The sequence below is a fragment of the Nycticebus coucang genome, chromosome 15, assembly GCF_027406575.1.
Source record: "Nycticebus coucang isolate mNycCou1 chromosome 15, mNycCou1.pri, whole genome shotgun sequence".
NCBI classification, from domain to species: domain Eukaryota; kingdom Metazoa; phylum Chordata; class Mammalia; order Primates; family Lorisidae; genus Nycticebus; species Nycticebus coucang.
Window position 1 is genome coordinate 30,274,737 of NC_069794.1, and position 16,545 is coordinate 30,291,281.

A 16,545-nucleotide genomic window follows, 5' to 3' on the forward strand; every position below is an offset into this window, starting at 1 on the left:
TTGCTCAGTGGTTCTGGGGGCATACCTAGCTCATCTCCATCCCTGTTCTAAGTCAAAAGAACACATTTTTCTGGAAGAAGATTCTGCGATGAACCAAGAACACAAGTGAAGTTTTAATAATATCTGTTAAAACTCTGTGGGAAAGAGAGCAAGCAGGCTGTTTGGACTAGCTCAAAATCTAGGTTCAAAGCTAGGGGTTCTAGATGGACACAAGGTCGAGCCCCATCAGGATTTCATTGAGATTTGGAGCTAAAACTCATAGGAATCAATTCCATGTTTGGTGGAAATGCTTCCTCTGCATAGGCCACCAGCGATCTAGCACAGATTCTTCCTTATGTGTTCGGGGATTAAGAATCCAGAAAAGCCACAGTGTTAAATACAAAGACGATACCACAACAGCTCATACTATGAATCTGAATCATTTTCAGATTATGACATCAAATGAATTCAGTGCGCAACAAAAGGGTATAATACAAAATGAGAAATTACATTACCCACAACTGAACTTCATGGTGTTTTCCCCCAAAATTACATATTTAATGTAGTATTCAGATGAAGGTTGAGAAAAAGATATTGAATCTTTGAATAATCATAATAAATTATGTAAACATCACTTTATTTAGCGTAGAGACAAATATTTCCTATTAATGAAAGATTTCTGTACCTAATTCCCATAATAAAGCCTTTTATGATCTTTTCTCAATGAAATGAGCCACGTCAGTCTTCAGTGCAACACTGTCGCCTTTTAGCCTCAGTAGATTTTCATATTCCACAAGGGATTTCGTTTAAGAACGAGTCTTTTAACAATTATGGCCTTTTTCAATATTTCAACAACTTTATAGACCTCTTAGGGCATGGTGTTACACTGAAGCCTCTTGAAGCTTCACAAAATGAGTATAAAAACCTAGAACTATTCTCAAAACCATATTAATTCTCCATGGGAGAAACTTCAGTAATGTGATCACACCAAACATCTTTTTACAAATATCATGTTAGGGTTTCTGCTAAACCAGTGACTTCTTTCATTTACTTTCCTTCAATAAAAGAGAAAAAAAATTATTACCATCTCAAAGGTTTTATTAAAAGCATTTGACAAAATTACGATGCATTCACATGATAAAAACTCAAAACAATTTACATCCAAAAGTACACATCTCCACACAGCACAGGACCACATATGACAAGCACTGGGATACCATTATATTCAACACCGAAACGCTCAAACTTTTTCCTCTAATATTAGGAATAAGATAAAGAAGGCTAATGTCATTTCCCCATTCAGCACAGTACTGGAAGTTTGAGCCAGAGCAATTGGGCAAGAAAAAAAAATTAAGTCAGAAAAGGAGAAGTAAAATTCTTTCTACTTGCACTTAAAGTTATCTTACATATAAAATCTCCAAAGATATAGCAAAAAAAAAAAAACTTACAACAAATAGACCCATCCAGTAAAGATTCAGGTCACAAAATCAACATATCAAATCATTTGTTCAATAGAAGAAATTTCAAAGATTAAAATTAAAAAACAAAACCTGTAGTACTTGGTAGCAATTTAATAGCTGACAAGGAGAGGACATAACTTGAGATACTCGTTTTGACATGAAAATACGCCATCAGAAAGTAAACTCTGATCCAGTACATGAACAGATCCTGATTTCCCTGATGCTATTTGGCGAGACTTCACAAGGAACTTGTTTTCATCATTTCAGTCACCTAAAAAGAATAAAAAGCCCATGCAATTGAGGCAGCAGAGCTCATAGACCTGACAAATGGATAAAATGTTCTTTTGTTAGACTTTTAAAAAACTTTAAAAATGTGTTTGACACCCTTCTATGCATGCATGCACATACCGCCACCAGGCAATCCAGCTCCGACTTGTTGCTCCCAGCTCCTTTAATCTCCTCCTCTCTGTCTAGCATTAGCATGTTTTCCATGACGATGGTGGTGTGAGTTCTTATAAATAAAGGTGCTGACATCAGCATTAGTTTCAGGCTTTCTTTGGGGTGTCTCAATATTTTTGAAAAGCAAGATTGTCAAACTCCCTGACAACAGAAATCACAAGATGGACTTAGGACTGAAAAGTCAGACCAAAATAATTGCAAGCCATTGACTTAGGATTTAAAAATATGACCCCAAATAATTTCAGACCACGATGATCTGATCAGAACTCCCTTTCAAATGGGTTTACTAAGATCCTACATAGACAGCATTTAATATGCTAAAGGTGCATAATGAAGAGAATGCAAGACAAAATGCACGATCTCTCTCTCTCTTCTTTTTTTTTCCAGTTTTTGTCCAGGGCTGGGTTTGAACCGGTCACCTCGGACATATGGGGCTTGCGCCCTACTCCTTTGAGCCACAGGCACCACCCAATGCACAATCTCTTTATGGCTATGCTTTCAATAGCTAGTTCTATTGTGTTTAAGAATAGTAGATGGAGATGGTCTGAGGATGAAAGTCTAGTCAGTGCCAATATGAAACTAAAAGGTAATTAATTAGGAAGTTAAGTAGGGAATGATAAATGTGGGGCATTTGGGGGCATCCACCTTAACCAGGCTGACATTTCAGGTCAGACTCTTCTTTCCCTGGATTCTTCCCTAGAGGAACCCAACGGTGACCATACAGCTTGAACAGACATGGTGGTTCTGATTTCCAGAAGATAGCCCACATGCCTACAGCTTCCCTAGCAGACCTCCTACTCTTCCCCAACAAACAACTTCCACCATTCTGTTGACATGTGGACAATTAGTTCAGCAGCGGAGACCAGGATGGAGCTTGTTAAGATAACTGATTTGGGGGTTTTTTGGAATATACCTTTGTGGCAAAAGTTTAATTATCAGACACTAGTTATATAGGCTATATCTACTGGGGAAAAAAGAAGACTCCAAAGTTTCTAGAAAATATAAGAAGAATTCATCCAATTGATGATCATATTTGATCTCTGAGATGTAAAGTCACTAACATTAACACTGGAACAGAAAAGAGGGGTGAGATCTATGCACCAGCAAGTGCCCTCGCCTGTGAGGAACTCACTCCGAGATAGGAAGACCCAGATTCATGAGTTCTTTTGTGGGCATGGTGGTGCATCATTTTGCAAGGACATTCTGACCCAAGCTCTAGGAAACCTGCTCTAAATAGTTTTAGGCAATGGTTTATAAAATGAAATAACAGGGTGACTTTTGGGGTAAGAAGAAGCTTAAAAAGAGCTTTATAGCAAAGGCATGTGTGAGGAATAGTGTTATAACTACAGTGAAAGTGACAATGACCTCAAAAACTGGTATCTATAAATTTCCTGTGCTAAACCATTTAACAAGGCCAGTGAATGACACTTTCTGAGTGTGGGCAAAAGGATGCCTAGGAACAAATGTCTACTCTACTCTGATTCTAGGGCCTATTGGCCAATGTCCTGTGGGTCCTTGGAGACTGAATGGCCTTGAAGAAGGGACTAGCCTGAAGAAGACACGAGTAACCATATCTATGAGTGAGAATAGTCCCATTACATCTAGTGCTTAAATGACATAAGTAGATTTTTTACATCACTTCAGAGCCAAAATAATGAGGTTAAGTAAGAAAGAATAATGAGAAGAACTATGTAGCACCCTAAGAACCACATAATTAGAAGTTTTAAAATATGATTTCCTCAAAAAAATTAACAAATGTAAAAATGTAAATTTCTCTAGCTACCACTTGAATTTAATCTTGGTTATAATTTATAAATATCTGGTATTGTTTTTTATGGCCTCTTTTCAATGAATGTTTCTATTTTAAAAAATTTTCATCCCATTTGGCAGATTTAACAATTGAGGCATTTAAGTATTAAACATTTGGGTCTATGTGTACTTTTGAATGTTCTCTAGCATTTCAAATTAGTTTCTCAACTCACCACCTTTTTACCAAGACCATTTCCACTTCCAATGTCCTATATTACAGAGGGTGACACCGCTTTTAACTGAATAGCCCAAACCAAAAAAGTAGAAGTTTTCCTTCCTTCATTCCTTCCTGTATTCATTGTATTTTTCACTTAACAACCATTTTAGACTAACATCTATGTGTAAGGTACTCTAATGGGTTCTAGGATAAACCAAACATAGCTCATTCCTATAATTCTGGAAACTTTCACATCAAAACACTTACCAAGACCTTTTGTTTTAGCTTCATTTATGTTGCTTCAATCCATCTCCTTCATTCCATCTCCCTCCCTGTTCCCTTAAGAAAAAGTTTCTCAATACAGCACTATTGATATACTGGACTGGAGAATTCCTTTTAGTGTGAGGATGTTCTATACATTGTAGAAGGGTTAGCAGTATTCTTGGACACTTACCAGTGGATGCCAGCCTCACCCACCCACGGGTGTAACAAGTAAAAAATGTCTCCAAATATTGCCAAGTGTCCCACCCCCACCCCACTGAGAATCAGTGGTTTAGGTTGTCATCGTGTCACTGCTGAGTTATTGAAATGAGCTCTTCCTTCCTATCTTCTCCACTTTGTCATACACATTCAGGGCATCTCCATTTACTAAGCCATTACTAAGCACGGTTTCATCTCATCCTCACATCCTACTCTGAGCTGTGTAATTAGAGTATTTTACAAACAAGTCAGTGGGGGCCAGGGGAGTGATTCACCCACTGTCAGAGATTGAGAAGAAGGCAGATTTCAAAACTAAGATCTGACTAAGTTAAAAAACAAAACTTCTACCCAAAAAGCAATATTATTTATTCTAATATTCTTTGTTCTAATATTAAGAACTAAGTGTGTTTTTCCCAGTTTCAAATCATTTGATGACTCCTCAAGGCCTGAATGGAAGACCAGACATTTTAGGGCCTGAGTAACAGTCACTTCTCTCCTTCCAACTCTGACCTCTCCCCTACTTCTCATCATATACTCCTCTTCCTGTGGCCTATGTGCTTTTCCTCAAATATCTGTGTTCTTCCTGGTTTCTGGAATTTTCCTCAAACTTCTCACCTGCATAGGAAGTCTTCTCTTCATTCCTCTCCCATCTAACTCCTCTCCATTTTTTTTTTTTTTTTTTTTTTTTGTAGAGACAGAGTCTCACTTTATGGCCCTCAGTAGAGTGCCCTGGCCTCACAGCTCACAGCAACCTCCAACTCCTGGGCTTGATTTTCTTGCCTCAGCCTCCCGGTAGCTGGTACTACAGGTGCCCACCACAACGCCCAGCTATTTTTTTGCTGTTGTTGTTGTTGTTGCAGTTTGGCCGGGGCCAGGTTTGAACCCGCCAATCTCGGTATATGGGGCTGGTGCCCTACCCACTGAGCCACAGGTGCCACCCCTCCTCTCCATTCTTTAGGATGTGGATCAGGCATTATCTTCCCAAGAAGTCTCCTCTGACACCCTCACTCTGTTAGGGGGAAATCTCTGAGTCTCTGCTACCTTTTGACCTTCTGTATGTGTTGCTATTCTATCCCTCATCATACTGCATGTGATGCTGTGTGTTCACACTGCTGGTCCCACTTGCTAAGGCCTCCACCATTTAACCGTTTGTGTTGTGTTGGGCAAGTCATAGAACTGTTCTATGCTTCAGTTTCTTGACCTTTAAAATGGGAGTGATAATAACAGTTACAACAGTTAAATGGAATTCAGAAAAACTTTAGGCAAGAGTGAATGCTATAAATTGTTATTTTTATTTAAATTGCAAAAACTTATACTCCTGGCACATGTTGGAAACTGAAAAATCATTGGTTAAATAAATGAATATTTCCACTATAAATTTCAGGGTAATTCTTCAGTTGAAGCTCAACTATGCTGAGAGTTAATCAACTTTGAGTCCCCAAATTGATGGAGCAGAGCTAATTATCTCAGCAAAAGGTCACTGTTGGTTTAGACCTGCAAGAGTGGTGTAGGTATTCTCTATGGAGACTCCAGGCAGAGCCAAGGATCTTCCAAAACTGAATTTGATAAGCCAGACCCAAAGTAGATGATTTCTAGAATATCATGGGTGATGTAGCGTGTCATAGAATTATAGATATCTGATTGCTACTGAGGAAAATCAAAAGTAGTTCTTGGTGTCTTTTACCTCATTTATCATGTGCACCATTTTCTTCTTCTTTTTTTTTTTGGCCTTTTAACTTCATTCACTCTTCTTCCTCATTTCCTGGGAGCCATTTATTTTTCTTTTTAATTTTCATTTCTCTACTCTTTGCTCTTTGTGAGTAGATCTTTCTGTAGCCCCCTTCAACAGTTCAGAGTCACCACGTATCAGTCAGAATGAATTTTTACAATGTGATTATTATTATTATTAAACAATTTGCTGCTCAAAAATCAAAGAAAATTGTGAGAATGTGACTATAAACAAAAATGTCAAACTACTAACCAAATTACTTAGAAGAGGAATTGGCTTAGAGGCACTAACTAGCTTGGCTTCATTAGAAAAATATTTTATATTTATCTTCCAATAAAAATCTTCTACATTTCCCATGGAAGACCAATTGTACACGTATTTTTACAGTCATTTACTAAACCCTCTATCGGATCTTGGACAGACACGTCTTAAGGAAATATGCCAATTACACACAAATCAAAGCTCCTAAATCTTACAGAGATCCATTCCTTCCCATAATATTTTATTGAATTGCTTGATCTGTCAAATAAAAGATTACATTGTCCTGTGCTAAAAGAACTTCTTATGAAAACAGAATTTTCCTAGGGAATAATGATTCTGAACTTTCAGACCTTGGTGTGATTGAAATTTTATTCTTAATTCAATATTAACATAGTTTAGGGCATTAAAATATATTTAATTATTTAGTGAGCATTCTTCAAAGAATTTCCATATCAAAATGGTTTATTTTTTAAGCAAATGCTTATAAGCTTGAAATTAGGTAAAATGCACTTTATCCCTCAGGATTGGAGATGCTCTTGCTTTGAGTTAGAGAAACAGACAGCATTTTGGCCATAATGATTTCACAAATAATTATCCTTTTTTTGTCATATAAAAGAGTGTTGGACCAGATCTCTTATGTGAGTTCATTCTGAATTAACAGATGGCTTGGATTTCACTAGTAGTTTAGGAATCACAAAATTTATTTATTTATTTGTCCTGATACTATAAGCACATTAGGTTGAGTTAAAAGAAAATTCTATATAAAGTGTTTGTATATCCATGCACATATACACAGTTTGAATGTATACATCCCTCCCAAACTCACATGTTGTTTCTACTTAAACCCAAAGTGATCATATTTAAAGAGGTGAGGTCTTTAAAAGGTGATTAAGTCAGGAGGGTGAAGCCCTCATGAATAGGATTAGCTACCTCAGAAAAGAACAGGGGGGAACTCACTGGTCTCCTTTTACCTTTCTACCTTCCATCCTGTGAAGACACGCCATTCACCCTCTTGTCACACAAGGATGCAGCCGCACAGCTCTGTCTAAGAAGCAGAGAGAAGCCCTCACCAGACACTGAAGCCCACTGGCAACTTGATCTGAGACTCCAGAACTATGGAAAAGAAATTTCTGTTCTTTATAAATCACTAAATGTCAGGTATTTTGTTATAGCAGCAGAAACAGACCAAGATAATATATACACCACGTTATATACATACACACACATATTATGTGTCTATATACATCTGTTTTATGTAATAGTATATATGTGTATGTTTTATGTATATAGTTATACACACATACAAACATTTTCTTGAATTAAAAAAACTTCTATTTTGCTTGGCATTTACTGTTATGTTGAATAGAAGTTTCAGTTATTATTGTGTCCCTTTGAAACACTATGAATGGGTTTACTTGATAACTATATCTATATACATAAAATATAGCTGCTGTTTATGACTGAGGATTGTACCACAATAGCAGTTACTATTGTTATGAATTTTTAGTAAGGACATTAGGGGTAGAAGTGGGAACTGGACCTCAGTCATGAGAATATAAACGTCTTCATCTTTACCTAGCTTCATAAGTCTTAGAAATACATAAGTGAGGATCTATTCACTTTTTCAACAAATATTTACTCAGCACTACTATGTACTAGGCAGTATAGGGGTACTTGAGGGTAAAAATAAGACAGCCTTTTTTCTTGGCCAAACATAACTTGCAGTATCTCAGGAAAGACAGCTGATGGAGTGTGATGTAAGCTTTATGTTCTTAGGGGATATCAGGGCAAGTTTCTCAGAAGAAGACATTGGAGCTGAAAGATAAATAAGATGGGACTAACAAAATGTCAGGGGAGAGGGATAAAGAGCCAGGAAGGAAAATGGGATGCACAAAGATCCAGAAACAAGAGACAGCATGTAGTCTTAAAGGTCTGAAAGAGTTTAGTGCCATGAAAGTACAGAGTGGTAGGAGGGCTGGAGGTGAAGCAGGAGATGCCTGCAGAACAGAGATCATAGAGGGTCTTATGTGTCATATTATGCTTCAATGTATTTGTAAAAATTTATTTATTTATTTATTTATTTATTCACTCATTCATTCGTTCATTCACTCACTTATTTTTTTGAGATGGAGTCTCCCTCTGTCACCCTGGGCAGAGTGCCATGACTTCCTCATAGCTCACAGCAATCTCAAACTTGGGCTTGTGCAATCCTCCTACCTCAGCCTTCTGAGTGGCTGGAAATACAGGTGCCCACAACAACACCCAGCTAGTTTTTTCTATTTTTAGTAGAGACGGGTCTTACGCTTGCTCAAGCTAGTCTCGAACTCCTGAGTTTAAGAGATCCTCCAGCCTTGGCCTCCGGAGTGCCAGTATTACAGCTGTGAACCACTGTGCCCAGCTGTTTTGAAATCTTAAGAGTACTGGGAAAAATTTGAAATGTTTAGAACTTGGAACATTTATATTTATAAAAGATCATTTGGGCTACAGCGTGAAAAATGAATTTATGGGATTAAGAATGGAGGCAAAGATCCGAGTTATGAGGTCTTTGCTGTGGCCTAGATGAGAAATGGTGATAGAATGGTTAGGGTAATGGCGGTAATGCTGCAGGGATGGACACAATTGAAATGTAATTCTTTTCTTCACTGTTTATTGACTGATAATGGATTAATGTGAGACAGAAGTCAGAGAGGGCCCCAGGTTTGTGGTGTGGGTCACATTGCTACCATTCCCTGACATAAGAACCCTGGAGAAGGCATGTTACTGGGAAGATAAGGAGTTCACATTTTGAAATGTTGAGGTCAAGGTTTTTAGATGTCTCTGGGCAAAGCTATTCAGTAAGAAATTGTTGATGTGTCTCCAGTTGTTTGAAAATAGGTCAGACTTAGAAATACAGATTTGGGAGATATGTTAATATACTGCTGAACAAAATCCATGCTTTCTCTGTTCTCATGGGCACATGGGTAGGCTACATTTCCCTCTATCATTTCTGGTTGGATACTGCCATGTGACTGAAATCCACTCAGTGAAATGTGGGCAGAAGAAAAATAGTGGGGCCAGACTTACAAAAACCTCTCATGTGTACTGTGCCATGGTCTTTCCTCCATGGGATGGGGAATTTTTTCTTTTCTTTGTTTTTTTTTTTTTTTTATAACCAGGTGTGAAGATAGCCAGACCTTGGTCAGCTTAAGTATTTCATGACAAGGGAGGGGCCATCTTCTACCTTTTCACCTACCCAACTCTGCTACAATAGCAATATTTAAACTGTATTATGAATGAGGAATTCTATGTTCAAGGTGTAAGTTGGTTACAGCAAAGAGGTGACCATTACAAATTCAGGAGACTTCTGAGTGAAGATGGGTAAAGAATGAAGAAGCCTTAGATAAGACTTGTCCAGGGGAAGAGTTGTCTTAGTATCTACCGCTACATTATCAAATTACCAAAAACTTAGCAGCTCAAAATAACACAACGTGTTATCTCACAGTGCTGGAGGCCAGAAGTTTGAAGTGATTCTAACAGTGTCAAGCTGTTGGCAAAGCGTCATTCCTTCTGGAGGCTTCAGGGGAAGCTCTCTGCCTTTGCTTTTCCCAGCTTCTAGAGGCTTCCTGTGTCACGTGACCTCTGCTTCCATCATCACGTCTCCCTCCCCAACTCTTCTCTCTCTTGTGAGATGACATGGGGCTCTCCTGGACAATCTTGGATAATCTTTCTATCTCAAAGTCCTCAGCAGAATCACGTCTGCACGGCCCTTTGGCACTTAAGATTACTCAGAGCTTCTAGCAATTAGGATCTGCCCGTCTTTAGTAAGAGACTTGTTCCTCTGCCTCCTACAAGAGTGTGGAATGACAGAGGAAACACGTCTGAAACAGCACTGGGAGTAGCACCAACTTCAGAGTGCTGGGCAGAGGGAGAGGAGACAGCAAGGTAACCATGAATGAACATACAAAGCAGGGAGTGTGGTGACATAAATAATATGGGAAAAAATGTTTCAAGGAGGAGAGAGCAATCAGTTGTGCTTCTATCAGGTGAAGATCTGGCAAGATAAAGACTTACAATTATTTGTGGCCTTTCAAAAACCTGCTTGGGTAGAGAAGTAAGAATCAAAAACTAAGTTGAGTCCTGGCTGGCAGTGAGCACTGTGGAGATAACTGGTAGAGACGATTCTTTAGAGAAATAGGGCTCTAAATGGGAAAACAAAAACTTGGGAGAGAAATAACAGGGGAGGGAGGAATCAGAAACAAAGGAGTCCTCACCTCATTGACATGCATGTGCCAGTGACATTAAGAGACATTAAAAATTAACAGTGAGATGGAATACCAGATCTAAGGAGATGTTGGACTTTGGAGAGGCATAGCTGAAATACTATTTGGAAAGATTACATGTTAACCAGGAAAAGTATAATCGTGCCATTAGGGAATTACAAGTGCCACCCCCAAATTAGACATGTAGGAATATGATGGACCAATCCTGACAACTGTGTGCTTTTCCTCCTGAAATGGCAATGAGCAGGATGCAAATGCTGAGAATACAGCAGTCGGATGTATTGAGGTTTGGAAGGGAGTGGTGGAAAGATCATAGAGTAAGAAGTTTTAGAAAACCACTAAACAAAGGGATGAAGTTACCCCATGGATAGGGTCTGAGTAAAGTTAGGGGAGAGGGACAGGGGCTCTATAAACTGAAGATACCAAAAGTCAAAGAACTGGTGTATTGGAAGCAATAAAGTGAGTGAGAGAGTCAGGAACATGTGGGTAAGAATGACTCTGAGTACTTTATTTGAGAATTGGCCCAATCTGGAGGTGACAAGGTCTGGGTGTGGCCATGGGTAGGGGGAAGTTATTGAAGGTGAGGCAGGCAGGGAACTATGAGGCGAGGCTGCGGGTGGAGTCACATAGGATGTCAGGCCTGAGGGAGGAGGGGTTAACTGCCAGCCAGGGGCCAAGGTCTTGCAAGAGACTTACAGCCACATCATCAATAAATAGGCAAAGAGGAAAAACTCAAAAGCTGCCCACAAAGGCAGAACACAATTACCCAAATGCTTCAATTAAAAATATATATATATATAGCTTTTTTAGCAAAAAGAAACTGCCTTTATTTGCCTAAATGCATTCGACTTGAGAATTTACGTTGTCCCAAATCATTTTTTCTTATCTGAATACTTAGCCACTTAGCAGGATGGGTTGGGCTCCATCTGGCCTGCAGGCCTAAGAACGGATTTTCACTGCATTTACTGAACTTCACTGCCAGTGAAAATGTGCAAGAGAATGTTATCAACTTTCTCCTCTGGTCAAATCACAAAGAAAGAGCCGAGGTGGGAGAGAGTTTGGCATGGAGAGTGTGCAGTGCACTGAGAGTGTTCCTGCCTCAACTCCGCATTGTGCTTTCTGAGCTGCAGGGCATTACCTGCTCACAGCAATTCCTCAGCCCCATGATTCAGCCCTGTCATAAAAGAACATTCTAAAAAAAAAACTGCTGTAATACTTTGTACTGTTTAATGTGCTCTGTAGGGCAAGATAAACTAGAACCCTCCCTGCCCTCCAGGAGCTAACAATTGTATACATATTTTTAGCTATCTAAAATCATAGACTAAACAACTTAGTTTATATGAGCAAAGTGCAAGTCAAATAATTAGTGCTTTTTTTTGATGAGCAGGAAGATTACTAAGAAAGAGTTCATCTGAAATACTGACATCTATCTTCTTCAAATCCAGGGAATTGGAGCATCTGATCGAGTGTCATGTACCCGGAGCTGAAGAAGATACAGAAAAAAGGCCCCCACACTGCATGGGATTTGGTAAGTGTTGAAGGTGTTGATGGTCTTGCTTAGAACATATATAATGTATGTGGAACATTCATAAAACATAAGATTTTATCAACTATAAAAATCTTCTGAAATAAATAAATGACATACATCATGGGAGGGATAGGCTCTGTTTGCTCAAAGATGGCTCCTGTTGTCAGACACTCACAGCATACGTAGAAGAGCAGACGTGCACAGGTAAACTACGCTATGTCATAGGCGGAGACCCCCGTGCCAGAGCGGAAGAGTCATTCACAGGGGAAGTAGGAATATTCTTGCAGAAGTGACATTGGAACCAAGTCTGGAGGGCATTGGAGAGATTTGCCAAGGTGAGTTGAAGGAAGGTGAAAGACACACCTTCTAGGTATGAGCCGTCTCCAAAGTTGCTTTCTCTGACTAACTTTACTTTAAATGATTCTCTCGCTCTCTCTTCCAAGTCATCAAATATTTTTGAAACTAGAAAGATGAAACTCCAGAGATTCGATGATTCAGAAATTCAGTGGTGAACACTGAAATCCAGAATAAAAGAGGTGCTGTTAATACAACTTCTGCAGGAGACAAGCTGAAACTAGGCAAATCACTAAATGTCTGTAGGCAAAATAATTGCACAGTCTGATGAGTGCTAGGACAAAATCTGTAGAGGAAGAGAATAAACAGAGGTGATAAAACCGGAAACTCAATACCGAACAGTATCTCCAGTGGTTACAGCAATAGTGATGTTTATTGCTCTTAGGATACTGCTCCATGCCATTCAGCGCCATAATAATTAAATGAGGCATGACTTGGTTAAAGTAGGCTTTATTGTTCTATCTCCTTGCACAAATATTCTGTGCTTGTTTTTGATATTTTTGAAATTGCAACTGAGTCATTTACCTTGGGTGGGGACCCTGGGCCCACAGTGAGCAATTGTTTATTGGGAGGGACGGGCCAGGCAGAGTCATGTAATACAGTCAAACTTCTGCTGTCTCAGACGCTGACAATCAGGCTTTGATGGTTTTAGTTTGTAGGACGGAGTGAGAACCGGATGTACCAGGACATAACAAAAGTATCCCTAATTATCCAAGTTTTTAAAATAGGGAAATCTAAACTTAGGCTACTATAAGCCGGCAATAGCCAAAACTGATGGGACTCCACAGATACTGTGGATGAATGCGAGGATTTTTATAAGGGTTAGAGTGGCTTCTGATTCCTGGTCTGACTCAGAAGGAACTTAGAAGTCACCACTCTATTCCAACAAGTCGAACCTGAACAAACTGAAAAGTCAATAATTTTTCTTATAGCCTTCAGAGGAGTGAGGTCACAGGGCAAACTGCTGCTCCCCAAATTGGAGAAACAGAGAAACAGAGAATCACAACTTACAGGAGAACCAGCACCCAAGGAGGAAAATCCGAATGGCAATCGATGAACTGCCGGAGGCTAAGTGTGGACAAGTCTGAAGTTAGGAACTCCAGGGGTCCAGGTGACCCCCACAATCGATAGAGTGTTACCTCTAGGAGCTTTACCAGGTTCTCATGAGGAATACTGGATAAAAATTTCCCAGTGCTTCCAGCAGGGGGAGGGGAGAAGTAACCATTCTGAAATGCACCAGAGCATTCTGTTCTTAACAAGGCCAGCCATAGGGAGAAACCATTTCTCAAGAGCCTAACACATCTTACTGGAGCAGCCAGCTCTGGCCATCCTGTCTCACCAAAGTGGGGAAGAAATTGAAACGTACTAGTGAAATTCTCAGTCTAGTAGCATAGGCTCACCAAAAAAACTGATACCTACTTACAGGGACATACAAGACTTCTCCTCCCTACAAACGTTACCACTACATTACTAAAGTCCTATCAAAAGCAGTTTCTTTTACAGAGGACATCATGTCCACCGTTCAAGAAAAAAATTATAAGGTATACTAAAAGGCAAAAAACATAGTCTGAAGACACTCCAGAATCAGAATCAGATAGAATAGGAATGTTGGAATTATCTGACCAAGAATGCTAAAAAACTGTGATTAATATGCTATCGGATTTAAGGAAAAGTAACAATATGTAATAACAGACCCAATAACATAAGAAGAAAAATGAAAATTCTAGAAAAAATTAAAAATGCTAGTGATTGAATATATTGTAACAGAAATGAAGAAATTACATCAATTTTAAAAATCTTTTTCAGAATATAAAAACAGAGTAAATACTTTCTAACTCATTCTATGAGGCCAGCATGACCCTAATACAAAAACCAAAGATATTATAAGGAAAGAAAACTCAGGCCAGTATCTTGCAACTTCTTTACAAATATTAGTGATTTGAACCCACCAATACACGAACAGAGTTATATATTAGGTAAGATTCATTGCAAGTATGCAAGTCTGGTCCTGCGTTTTAAAAAATGGCATTTAAAGCAGAAATACATAGGTATGTATGTATGTAACATAATTAGAACACTTATGTTTTATATATATGGATCACTTCGTGAATTTGCCCGTTATCCTTGCACAGGGGCCATGCTAATCTCTGTATCAATCCAATTTTAATTTATGTGCTGTTCAAGTGAACACTATGATGCTTAGAAACATATAAACCAATTTAGGGTTTTCACATGAAAGCTATAACCCAGTTACAACCTAAGAATAGGGGGAAGGGGGAAAGGGTGGGGAGGGAGGGGGAAGGTGGGTAGAGGGAAGGGGATTGGTGGGGTTACACCAGCGGTGCATCTTACAAGGGTATGTGTGAAACTTGGTAAACGGTCTGTGAAGCTAGTGAATGATGCCCCATGATTATATCAATGTACACAGCTATGATTTAATAAAAAAAAAATAATAAAATAAAAAAAAAAGAAAGAAAAAGAAACACATAAACCCACATGGTCCAGGGCCAGAGCGGATTGCATTTAAAGAATAGGCCCACCAGCCCAACACTATTCCAGTATTTACTCTCATCTCTCTTTCAATCATTTAAGTGGGTTGATGGTAGTTTCAAAGAAAAATCTTCGTTTCTTTGGTCTCTGAAATTCCTGGGAGCTTCTCACTCTCCTTGACCTTAAAAGTCCATCTCTTTCTCCTTGCCATTCTGCTTGCTCAAGTCTTTATGTTGCCTTTAATTGCAGAAAACCTTCAAACTACACATGGCCAGCATCCCAACACACACACACACACACACACACACACCTGCATGCAAACAACGTCCTCGCCATGAGCAAGCAGGTCCTGAAGAGCCCTGTTCCCCTACAGCTCTGACTTCGTCTGTAGTAAGAACACGTCTGCTCAAACTCTTATCCTTTCTCTGCCCTTCCATGAGGTATTGGGTATGGAGGAAAAAGGCAGAAGTCTATGAACATGCATGGTAGTAACTTTTTCCGGTCATATTTATCACAACTTAAAAACAGGATTACTGGGCAGCGCCTGTGGCTCAACGGACTAGGGTGCCAGCCCCATATGCCAGAGATGGTGGGTTCAAACCCAGACCCAGCCAAAAGCAATGTTACTAAATGCCTTTATCATTTAAACAATGGCCACGGGGTCTGTTATTAGTATTCATTTTTTCCAGCCAGATGTAAAAAATAAAAAAAAAATTTAAGAGCCCTGCTGAACTATTTTTTTAAAACAAACATTAATTTCTTAGAATAGTTCTAGTACTGAAAATAGTAAGATGATACAGATAATTCCCATATTCTCTGCCTTGTCTCCCCTATTATTAACATCCTGCCTACATTGGTGTGACATGTTCTGTAACCAATGAACCAATATTGAAATTAAATAAAGTCCTTATTTTATGTAAATGTTCTTAGTTAAAAAATATAACATCCTTTTTTCCTGTTCCAAGATCTTATTCACAATATTTCATGATATTTATGGTTGACCCCTGAACCATGGAGGTGAGGAATGCCAACATTTAGGTGTCACTTTCGACTCCCCCCCAAACTTAATTACTAATAGCTTACTATTGGCTGGAAGCTTACCAATAACTTAATCTGTTGATTAACGATATTTTGTATGCTATATGTGTTAAGTACTATATTCTTAAACGAGCAAAAAGAAAATATCATTACGAAGATACATTTACTCTTCCTTAAGTAGGAGTGGCTCATTATAAAGGTCTTCATCTTTGTCGTCTTTACATCAAGTAAGCTGAGAAGGAGGAAGAAGGGGAGGGGTTGGTCCTGGCCCTCTGTCTCAGGGGTGCCAGTAGTGGAAGAAAATCCACATGTAAGTGGACCTGTGCAGTGTTCAAGGGTCAACTGTCGTTGTTGTGTCCTTAATCTTCTCTTTGCTGTGACAGCTCTTCAGACATTTTTTTGGTTTTGATGATCTTGACACTTTTGAGGAGTATCAGTCAGGTATTTATAGAATTTCCCTCAACTAAGATTTGTCCATTATTTTTCTCATGATTAAACCGGGGCTGTGCTTTGGGGAGGGATACCACAGAGGTAAAGTGTCA

The 16,545-nt window shown here is 39.0% G+C and overlaps 1 non-coding gene across 1 annotated transcript; it reads right to left on the reverse strand.

Annotated features, from left to right (window-relative positions):
- Positions 1-14,562: 14,562 nt before the first annotated feature.
- On the reverse strand, positions 14,563-14,666 carry LOC128567080 (U6 spliceosomal RNA). Its single transcript, XR_008374752.1, has one exon. It is a non-coding gene; the product is annotated as a U6 spliceosomal RNA (small nuclear RNA).
- Positions 14,667-16,545: the final 1,879 nt, after the last annotated feature.